Genomic DNA, 11,950 nt, shown 5'->3' on the forward strand with positions numbered 1-11,950 from the left:
CGGTACAAACTTGGTATTAAAAGTAGTGTAAGAAGTAGCAAATGCTGAAGAAGACCATCAAGTTTTGTTAGAACTTATTTGTTGCTAATAGCTTTGGCATAGCAATCACAGTCATAACGGTAGTTGAGTGGTAAGAAATAGAGTAATAAAAACTTAAAGTAAGTAAGTGCCTTTAATGATGAAAGTAATAGCAGGGAAATTGTTGAATTTTCCTTTTTGGGCCAAAAGCATTCAGAACTTTGTAAATAACTACATGGCAGACCCAGCTCCAGCGCAAAAGCTCATAAAATTTATAGAATTTTTCAAACGATTGAAGACCAGTTTTTATGGTAGAAAATATTTGTATCTCTTGAGTTGCCTACTACCACCATATCGGCTTTAGATAAGTCCCGATTCGTGGAATCCCAATTTTAGTTCCATTAAAAAAAAACCTGAAATCAAAGAGGAATGGGTCGAATTAGCTCTTTTTAAAGAAATATCTCTGTTAGAACTTCAAGTGGTAGTTATCACAGAAAAATGCTGCAGGTAAGAAGATAAAAGTAGCCAGAATTGACCGTTGTTTTTCAACCCGGTACCAGCAGTACCATATCTTTGGACATATTGCTTTCAGGAGTTCATATAATTTGTGGAAGTGTTGTAAATTTCAAACATTCTATATTTCTCTTTCACAAAATGTCAAAGTACTATTAAGACAAAGAACCGTTCGAAGTAGTGAAAATATTACTGCCGTTCAGGCCAGTGATGCTGAAGACCGCAATATGTCGTTTCCAAGATGTTCTCAAGAACTGGGACTGTCTCAAACCAGAACCAGGCGAATTATGAGAAATGATTTGAGCTTGCATCCGTATAAAATTATTTTCCCTCAAGAACTGAAGCCATTGGACCACCGTAAACGTTGTAAATGTAATGAATTTGTCTCGGAACAACTTGAAAATGTTAACGATTGTTTTAAGAAAATCATCTTCCTCGATAAGGCTCACTTTCGTCTGAGTAGTGCGATAAATAAAGTATGCTGTCGATTCAGCTGCGAAGAAAATCCACAAATTAGTCATGAACAGTCATTTCATACACATTTTTGGTCTGGTGGCATCATAGGTCCATACTTCTTTCGAAATGAAGCTGGTGACACCGTTACTGTCAATGGAGGGCGGTATAGATCGATAATAACCAATTTTTTATGGCCGCAATAGGAAGAAGTTGATCTTGAAAACATCTGGTTCCAACAAGACGGAGCTACGTGCACCACAGTACGTGCAACAACCCAATTACTGCGAGAAAAGTTTGGAGATTCGATTATTTCAATAAATTGCGTAAATAAATCGTCTCAGCTCAACATACTGATCATTTATATCGGGTGATTTTTTAAGAGCTTGATAACTTTTTTTAAAAAAAAACGCATAAAATTTGCAAAATCTCATCGGTTCTTTATTTGAAACGTTAGATTGGTTCATGACATTTACTTTTTGAAGATAATTTCATTTAAATGTTGTTGTTGTTTTTCGGTGAACAGAAAAGTTGGCAGAAAATCCGTTTTTTATCGACAAATTTTGTTCAGCGATGAGGCTCATTTCTGGTTGAATGGCTACGTAAATAAGCAAAATTGCCGCATTTGGGGTGAAGAGCAACCAGAAGCCGTTCAAGAACTGCCCATGAATCCCGAAAAATGCACTGTTTGGTGTGGTTTGTACGCTGGTGGAATCATTGGACCGTATTTTTCAAAGATGCTTTGGACGCAACGTTACGGTGAATGGCGATCGCTATCGTTCGATGCTAACAAACTTTTTGTTGCCAAAATGGAAGAACTGAACTTGGTTGACATGTGGTTTCAACAAGATGGCGCTACACAATTCTATGGCCATTTTGAGGGAAAACTTCGGAGAACAATTCATCTCAAGAAATGGACCCGTATTGGCCAATAGATCATGCGATTTAACGCCTTTATTTTTGTGCTACGTCAAGTCTAAAGTCTACAGAAATAAGAGCAACTATTCCAGCTTTGGAAACAACATTTCCGAAGAAATTCGGGCTATTCCGTGCCAAATGCTCGAAAAAGTTGCCCAAAATTGGACTTTCCGAATGGACCACCTTAGACGCTGCCGCGGTCAACATTTAAATGAAATTATCTTCAAAAAGTAAATGTCATGAACCAATCTAACGTTTCAAATAAAGAACCGATGAGATTTTGCAAATTTTATGCGTTTTTTTTTTTAAAAAAGTATCTGATCATTTCACCCGATATATATACTTTATAGGGTCTCCGACTTCCTTCAGGGTGTTACAAACTTCGTGGCAACCTTAATATACCATGTTCAGGGTATAAAAATTGTAATAAAAAATTGAAGCTTAATTTTTCTAATAGTAGGTCACAACTACTTTAATATCTTTAATATCGCTATATAAGGTTTATGACTTTGCTTATAAATGGTGTGTGCATATGCTATAATAAAAAATGCTCCCAAATGTAGGCCACATTTTATGCCTACTACTGTCTACTAATCCGTAAGAAGTAAACATATTGATTATTTGTGGCTTGGCAGTGAAATAAAGAGTTTCTGATGCTCAGAGATAGATCAAATTGCAAATAAAAAAGTTTAGTACTTTGTGAGATATGAGGTTTCTTTACTATCAAAAACTCATTTACCTATAATTACTTTCAAGACTGTACTAATCACATACAAACACACATTTGGACGTAAGCATGTGAATGAGTTTACCTATATGTATACATACATATGTGTTTACTCTCAATGATGCAGCGTTGAAAGCAAAAACTGAAAAATAACTGTTTCAACAACTGACACAACAAACAGCGGCGCGATGAGTATTGCTTCAGCTGCATGCAACAACAAAAAATACCATTAAAAAAGGTTTTAAAAAAGCCAATTCTATCTTATGCACATCTACACACACACAATTGAGTGTATGATAATGTTATTTCTCGAGCTTTTCTTTTTTACTTTCCACACGAGTTTTCTTCGCTTTTCACCTAGTTTTTAGTTTTTACGCTTATTCGTAGTTCTTAAGCTCGCTTCTTTCTGTTTTGGGTTTTTTTCTGTTTTTTTTTGTCTCTAAAATTTATGATTTTTATGATGTTGCTGTGGCGACTGTTTGTTTTTGTTTTTGTAGTCATTTGAATAACTGTAAAGTTGTGGGTTGCATGACCAACTGCGTGCTTTGTCAATAGCCGGTGTGTGCGACCGACCAGCGACGGTCATTCTAAAAGTTGTTGCTGTCGTACACACACACATCTACCAAATGGCTGAGAAAGAGCTGTGGAGAGAGGGAGTGAGAGTGAAAGGGGAATTGTTCTGGAGTTGGTGACTTTTTAGCCGGTTGACTATGCTGGTTGAGCGCTTGACTACGCAACCATTTGTTGCACGTTGCATAACAACAACAACAATGTGACGTTATTGTTTGAATTTTTGTTTGTGTGTAAGTGTCTGTTCTTGTGCGCTTGTAGATTTGTATGCAAATGCTTATGGCGGCAGAACATAAATTTTTCGTCGTTGCACATTCAAATATTTTGTCATTTTATTTGTAAATTACCATGGGATTGTTCAGGAAAAATATGGGTAAAAAATTTATAGTGGAAAACAAAAAAAAAACGCTAACTTCTGCTGCACCGAAGTCATAATACCCTTCATAGGTGTATATTTTGTAGCATAAAAGGCTATAAAAGAGATTTTTATCTTAATTTTGATCGGCCAGTTTGTATGGCAGCTATATGCTATAGCAGTCCGATCTGAAAAATTTATTCAATGAATATAGCCATGCATTGAGTGATAATCTATTTCGGACGATATATTGTCAAATTAAAAAGTTTTCCTTATAAGGACCTGACTCCGCCATACTTGTAGGCTACATTGATTTGATAACGGCGGTTCCGACAAATGTGCAGCCTTTTGTTGAGAAAAAACATATGTAAAATTTCAAGACGATGTCTCAAAAACTGAGAGTCTATTTCACATATATACAAACAGAGGATGGACTTACATGAATTTTTTCCGCGGGTTCACTTTCGCTCTTAGAGCAAGGTTTCCAAGGAACCTTTACAGGTTCTTCTCTCTCTCTGCGTCCACGGATGCCTACAATTTTGCAGCCGCAATCAAGCTGGTTAGCTCACCTTCTATGCTAACATACCTTACGAGGGTATAAAAGGGAAAAATCTGTTTGTTTAAGAAAACTCACTTTTTTAATTGCGTTCGGCTTCGGCAGGGGTTAAAAACGCCTCGAAAGCATTTCTGTAAAAAACAGTTCTTATAAAATCCATAACCTGCTCTAACTCTGCTGAAAATTGGATAAAATTAAAGCTAAACCCACACTTTGTCAGAACCCTTCCAGCAAATATCTGGTTAATTTGATATTGAACTTACTATATGCTGAGTTAATCCTATACGATAATATACTTTTTCAAGGGTTAAGCCAATCTAGAACCTTGAACAGTTTAACAACTTAATATAAAAGCATAAAAAAATGACAACCTTGCTTTGAGATCTCCATACTATAAAGCAAATACAGGCTACTTTTGGAATTATTGCCTAAACTAATGGAATGTAATAAGTAACTGTAACCCGTTTTTGTTCAAGTCAATCAAACCTATAGACTCAATTATTCACCATCACAAAGATAATCATCACCTCTTCTTTACTTAAAATTTGATCGCTGCATAAATGAATTAGTCACACTGTAACAATCGTCATATTGTGCGCACCTATTTGACCCCCAGCGGACACCGCCCAAAAGCCGTTGCACACATCCGAGCAATAAATAAAATTCAATAACCACATATATTTTAACAAATTTATTGACAGTATCGTATTGTTCTTGTGTGCATGCATGGATGTAAATTTTAGTACTGAGCAAGTTAGCGGTCAAGTTCAATCCCGAAATTTCGCGATTCATTTCGGAATTCAACATTATAATGTGTTAGAAATTTCGGGATTTTGAACATACATATATACATGGGTTACATAAAATAGTACATATATAAGACAAGTTGTGGTCAATGTTAATCCCGAAATTTCATTTCGGAATAAAAATTGTAAAGGTTAGGAATTTCTAAAAAATTGTCAAGTAAACTGTCAATGTTAATCCCGAAAATCTAATGATTAGGAACTTCTAGATATTTCTCAAGTAAGCGGTCAACGTCAGTCCCGAAATTTGGGGATAGCATTTCGGGATTAAAATTGTAACGGCTTGTTGATTTCTTAAAATAATTAAAGTTTGCGGTCAATGTCAAACCCGAAATTTCGGCTTTTTTCAGGGGTTGTGTTCATGAATTTTAACAAAAATATTACTTTGTTGAGAAGAAAATGCCTTCTTTTGGGCAATGGTAGAAAAATTTTAATCATTGAGATTTTTTTTTAATCCCGAAAGCATTTAGAATTCGGGATTATCATGTCTAGCATTCCCATATGCACACGTTCGCCACTCACATTTATGTTAGCATGCTCATATGCGCTTGTTGTGGCCATTAGCGCAAAGGTGAATGTGTAGCCACGGTCAGTAGACAATACCGTTATGGCAGTGATAACTACACAACAACAATAATAAAAAAAACATTACTAAGTATAAGTGTGTGAAAGATAATAGCCATTTTTGGAGAATGTTACCGAGTGCATATATAGTACCAGAGAAATGAGGTAATCGCTGTGGACATGTGCACACACATACCAACATACATATATACACACACATTATATACATATATATATACAACATACACCAATAAGTTCATATGTGAGTTCTAAAGAAGCACCCAAAGCGTCTTTGAGCAAACGGCGACTAAATGTATGACTAAGCCAAGCCACAACAACAACAATACGCTATAGCACGGAGCTTTCTTGTCTAAGGTGACGTCTTATAGTTGTTTTTGTTTTTCTTTTTCAATAAATAATATGCGCTTAGATAGTTTCTTTATTTATTTGTGTGATTGACCGCAGAATGTTGGCGTTGTGTACGCTTTGGAATGCAGAAATAAATGTGTGTATACATACATACATATGCAGTGATAAGCCAAATTATTTAAAGAAAATTTTCTTTCTTTTGACAAAGTGCACTTTTCCTGCATTTTTGTGGCTTAAAAACTAATTTTATTGTGTCCTACAATATATATTTTTTATATTTTTTAAATTTTTTTCTTTTTTTTTTCTATTTTTCTCTTTTTTCGTCCACTTAGCGTCCACTCTTAGTAGCCAACTTCCGCTGGATGTTGTTGCCACAAGCAATTTGCACTTCCTCTGCTCATTCTGGTCGCCGCTGACCTGTGTGAGAGAGCGATTTTCTCACTTCCGTTGCCGCTGTTGTTGTTGTTGTTATAAAGTTGTTGATGCTTTGCTTAGTCGACACTTGTATTTATTTATTTAATTATTGGCATTGGTGTGAGTAATATATGTATATATACATATACCTATATATAGAACGTTTTTTAGTCTTTTATATTTTATTAGCGCTATGATTAATCGTAATGGCATTGATATTACACACACACACACACACACACTAACAAAAGCGCATGAATTCTCTATAAACTTGGTATAAATTAAGCGCATTACACCTGTTACAGGGTGCTTAGCAGGCTTTTTGCAGCTGATATTGTTATCTCATACACAGTCATGCATATATTAGTTATTAATTAATACTTTATATATATATTAATGTATTCTATTTCCGTTTGCTTTGCTTCTCTTGCAGTTATGCGCACTCACGTAAGTTTCTTTTTTCTTTTTTCCAGGTAATTGCAACAACTACTATGATTACCAAGCCAATTTCATAACATAAACTGGGGCTTTGTGAGTACATATGTACGTATATACAGTTAATTTCTTTCTTTTTGTAGCAATTTTTGTTTTTGTAATGCGTTCACATATAGTTTATGCATTCATTTTATCTACTTTATGCTGCATTTTCGCAATTTAAAGTTCATAAATAATAATGCAATTTGCTTTTCGGTGCATGACCAGCAGGCTAAGAAGCTAGTGCAGACACTTCGAATGTAAAATGAAGAATTTAGTGTGTTAGATGGAAAAAGTGGAGGTTGGAACGTATCCAAGCAACTTCTTTTCGAAATTCAATGTGGAAGAATCATTCCTTAGAAATAGTAATCATTACTTGAGTTATCATTTTGCGCTTTCAACGGACGAAAATAAAGATTTAATGTATGTACATAAATGCACTTGATTTTGCTTCGAAGCCAAAGTAATCATTACAAGCAAAGAGTAATCATTACTACAGTTATTACTTTGGATTTTTTACAGACGAAAATTTCGCTATTGAACATATAAGTATATTGGTTCGAAACCAAAGTAATCATTACAAAGGAAAAGTAATCATTACTAGAGTAATTAGATAAAAAACATATAAACAGATAATACAAATAATAGCAAAAGATTTTGCTTCGAAACTAATCATTACTACGAAAATAATCATTACTAAGGAACTGTAATCATTACCCCAGTTACTACTTTGGATTTTCTAAAGACGAAAATTAAGATATAACATTATATTTACGTGTAGATACCCCACTTGATTTTGCTTCGTATTTAAAATAATCATTACTAAGCAACAGTAATCATTACTCTAGTTATTACTCTAGATTATAAAACATATACATATTTCTTACTTGCTTCTTTGCTTCGAAGTCAAAATAATCATTACTTGGAGCGGTAATCATTACTCCAGTCATCAGTAGGGACTCTATGCGGACAAAATAATGATATAAAACCAAAAAATATTTCCCACTTCATTTGGAAGCGATAATAATCATTACTAAGAAACAGTAATCATTACTCGAGCCATTACTAAGGTCTTTATGTGGACGAAAATAAAGGTTTAAATTTAAACATTTCCAACTAGACTTTGCTTTGTAGACAAAATAATCATTAGTGAGGAACAGTAATCATTACTCTAGTTGTCTCTAGAGGGCGTCATGTGGACGAAAATTAAGATATAGAACACATAAACATTTCACACTACATTTTGCCTCGAAGCCAAAGTAATCATTACTAAGAAACAGTAATCATTACTCTTGTTGTTATTATAGATTTTATACAGACAAAAAAAAAAGATTTAAAAAATTGAACAATAATCATTATTAAAAACAGTAATCATTCCCCGAGGTATGATCTAAACTGCTTCATCCTGCTGCCATTTCAAAAAAAGTGACTTCCTCTTTTCTATAATTCTGTTTTATCTATATAGTGGAAATACAATCCAAACTAATAAGAAGTATATTAGAGCAGTCAAAATTCCGTAGATCCTTAAACACGCAACCTGTTTTGCTCAAAACTCAAATTATTTAGAACAAATACTGCAAACTCACTCCTCCAGTCGTCAAATGTGCAACGCAAAGCTCCCGCGCCACATCTTTTCTTAATAAATTCCGCTTTATTTTCTCCACCTCATCGACCGTTTATTGGCTACAGTTAGTTGGGCGCAATTAAATCGCGCAAAACACCTGTTACATCGCGGCTTTGCAACTGCCGCCGTCACCATTGTCGCCACCCAAACTGCACGCGCGCTGAGTAACACGACGCTGCACCGTTGCAGTTGCGCACGACCGCGTGTGCAGCCACTTGTTGTCGCCGCGATGCCAATGCTCTTTCACCACGCGTCGCCGTGTGCATTATTAGTTTTTAGCAGCGTTAAACTCGGCAGTGGCAAAAGCGCAACGAACGCGCGGAAATGTTGCCGCATTTTGAAAGAAAGATTCACTGAATCATAAGCAGTAACAAGAGTAACAATGGCAATAGCGTCTTGCTTTTGCGCTAAGTAATTGCGCACTGAACGCGCGCTTACACGTCTAATGATATGGATGAACATATGAATGTCGTATATACATATACATATATATATCTATATAAATGCCTGCGGCACATTTCGCGCTACGTTGCCTTTGGCCCAAAACCACTCGAAGGGAAAACGCGCCACTGCGGCGAACGCGTCGAGGCATTGACTTTAAAGAAGCTTACTTTGAAGAAAGGCGCAACGTGCTTGCAATCTATTTAATGTTGTCGGTTTTTAATTATTAGTTGTCATTGATTTGCGTAATTTAGTTTTCCTATATTGTAAGCCATTTTTGTAAAGTAATAGTAGTGGTAGTAGTGCTTTGTGAGGAATTATCGAGTAAGAAAAGAAAATGTTAAGTTTGACCGAACCGAAAAGGTATATGATCTTAGAAAATTATACTTCTAGACCCCACATTCTATGTTTAGAACTATTTATGCTATATGAAAGATTAGAGTAGGCACATCTATCGATTTCATTTATAGTCGATTCTGCATCCGCGGCTTAGGAAAAATGAATGTCGATTTCACACATCTCGATAGACTCTGCCCATTCTAATCCAATTTTAACAAGTTCTTTCCACAAATCAAGAGAGGTTCTTATATTCCAAAATGATGATATGATTTAAGTTAGCTTTAATCTGCAAAAGATGTGTGTATAAATTTGCCAGCTGTCGGATTATTAGTTAGAGAATTATATCTATGTGTTTGAACCAACCTTCGTTTTGTGAAAAATGGATAAAAAGGAATTTCGCGTGTTCATAAAATATTGTTTTTTGAAGAGAAAGAATACAGTTGAAGCAAAACCTTGACTTGTTGACAAGTTTCCGGACACTGCTCCAGAAAAATCAACAATCATTGATTGTTACTAAGTTTAGATGTGGTCAAATGATCACCGAAGACGGTGGACGTCCAAAAGAGGTTGTCACCGAGGAAAACATCAAAAAAGTCCACAAAATAATTTTGGAAGACCGTAAAGGGAAGTTGTTGGAGAAAGCAGGCACTCTATAGATATCAACTGAATGCGTATATCATAACATTCACGAATATCTGGGTTACCACCAGTTATGACTGTTACATAGTATTATTGGTGCATTTCAAGGACGAAACCGCCAAAAAACGGTCGCAGTTGAAGAAAAAGAAAGTTATGTTTCACGAACGAATTGCCTCCTCATTAACCGTATTCTCCAGATCTGGCTCTAGCGACTATTTCCTATTCTCAATACTCAAAGGAATGCTTGCTGGGCAGAAATTTTCGTCGCCTCAGAAGATGATCGCCGATTACCTATTTGGAAGCAAGTGACAAATCGTACTACAAAAATGGTATCGAAAAGTTGGATGGTCGCTATAATCTTTGTATCACCCTTCGAAAGAAACTATGTGTAATAAAATAAGGGATTTCGCAAAAAAAAAAAATGTGGGACTTTTAATTGACTTGTTTTGATAAGTTTGCCACGAAGTTTGTAACACCGTGAAAGAATCATCCGAGTTCTTATAATACATATACTTATATATAAATGATTAACAAGTCTAGCTGAGTCGGTTTAGCGATTTCTGTCTGTCCAGCCGTCTGTATATACTCAAAATAGACTCTCAGTTTTTGAGATATCGATCTGAAGTTTTGCACATTTATTTTATGCTATCAAAAAAGCTCTCATACAGGGTATTATGCTTCAGTGTAGGCGAAGTTCACAGTTTTTCTTGTTTCTTTTACATTATTTATCTTTATTTGATTATAATTTATTTTGTTTTATAATTTTCTCTTATTTGAATTTATTTTTTCTTTTTAACACTTTTTCTTTAATTTCATTACATAATTTTATTTCAGAATAATTTTTGCCTACTTCAATTTGTTTCTATTATTGCCCTGCTAATTACACATTTTTTACGAGCTTCACTTCATTAAAACTCGTTTTTGTTGTTATTCGCAGGTTTTTATGTTTCTCTTTTATTTTATCGCAAATCTCAACAGATGAATCAGTGTTTAATGAAAACGCATGCATTGTTTTTGTTTTGCATATGCGGGTGTTGTCGTCATTTGTATTAGTAACATTGCTGTTGCTGCTATTGTTGTTGTTGTCATATACTCCAATTCTGTTTGCACGCATTCGCTTTTTATGCAAAAGAGAACATTATTTTGTCAACGCAGCGCAACCTTTTCGAACCATTAGCTAAATGTTGTTTCCTACCACTTCTTCTTCTTCTTCTCATTCCTCCTCTTCTTCTCCTTATTCTTAAACTTCCACCAACTTCACTGTTTTCTCACATTTTTATGCACAAAACTTCGATATTTTCCCTCATTTGTTGTTTTCACTGTATTTCTTAAAATTGTTGTACACTGTTGTTGCTATTGTTGCTCTTGTTATTAACGTCTTTTTTCCAACCGTCTTCCCATATTTTGTAAGACTTCGCCATAAGCTCTCTGGCAGCCGCCTTAGTGTGGGTAAGAAACGTCAGTTGGCTAGCAAGTTATGTTAACCAACTCACCAATACCACCTCAAGCGAGCGCTTTCACACACACATGCACATTTTTCACTAATGCTGGGAAATAAAACGGAAAAAAATTGGCCAATTTTTCAGCACATTTCTTTGTTAAAAACCCACATTTTTCCACATAAATTCCGCGATTTTCACACACTTTTCACTTTCATTCCGGCGTGTGCGCACTTTTAACGCGCCGCCCGCGCGCAATTCGCACGCTTTCGAGTATTTTATTTGGCAAAATAGGCGCGGTCGCCACCAGTGACCACAAAAGTCTATATGCAACACTTGAACCGTTCAAACGACCGTCGTTCCACCAGCACGCTACCAACTCGCTCAGCACCAAGAATCAAACTGATTGGCGCTTCGAGAGTGTCGCGCGCATACACCTGGTAAGACGATACGGCTGGCCTGCTAGCCGTTGACATTCGCCACCACTGTGCCGCTAACTAAGTAGCTTGAGCGAGCTTTATTATGCGCGCGCGCTCTTTGAAAGTTTTCGTTTGCGCGCGCTTGTGTGTGTGTGTGTGTTTGAATTGTGTTAACTGTTAACGGCTTTGGCTCGGCGCACTGGTTGCGTTTGTGTGGCCCGGCGGTGTTCCATAGACTTTGTTTACTTTTGCGCTGTCTTAACTTGTCTCTTTGGCGCTTTGCTGCTTGGCAATACTTGAGTTGGCTTTAAGCTT

The 11,950-nt window shown here is 35.9% G+C and overlaps 1 protein-coding gene across 2 annotated transcripts in view; it reads right to left on the bottom strand.

Annotated features, from left to right (window-relative positions):
• The window catches only part of LOC126753343 (protein bark beetle), a 30,869-nt gene extending 19,269 nt beyond the window's left edge, over window positions 1–11,600 (bottom strand). For both annotated transcript variants that reach the window (XM_050464707.1, XM_050464705.1), the window contains exon 1: window positions 11,388–11,600. The gene's annotated coding sequence lies outside the window, so the exon portion shown is untranslated. The remainder of the gene's footprint in view (window positions 1–11,387) is intronic.
• Between the last annotated feature and the right edge of the window lie 350 nt (window positions 11,601–11,950).

Source organism: Bactrocera neohumeralis, chromosome 3 (genome assembly GCF_024586455.1).
Source record: "Bactrocera neohumeralis isolate Rockhampton chromosome 3, APGP_CSIRO_Bneo_wtdbg2-racon-allhic-juicebox.fasta_v2, whole genome shotgun sequence".
Classification (NCBI taxonomy): Eukaryota; Metazoa; Arthropoda; class Insecta; order Diptera; family Tephritidae; genus Bactrocera; species Bactrocera neohumeralis.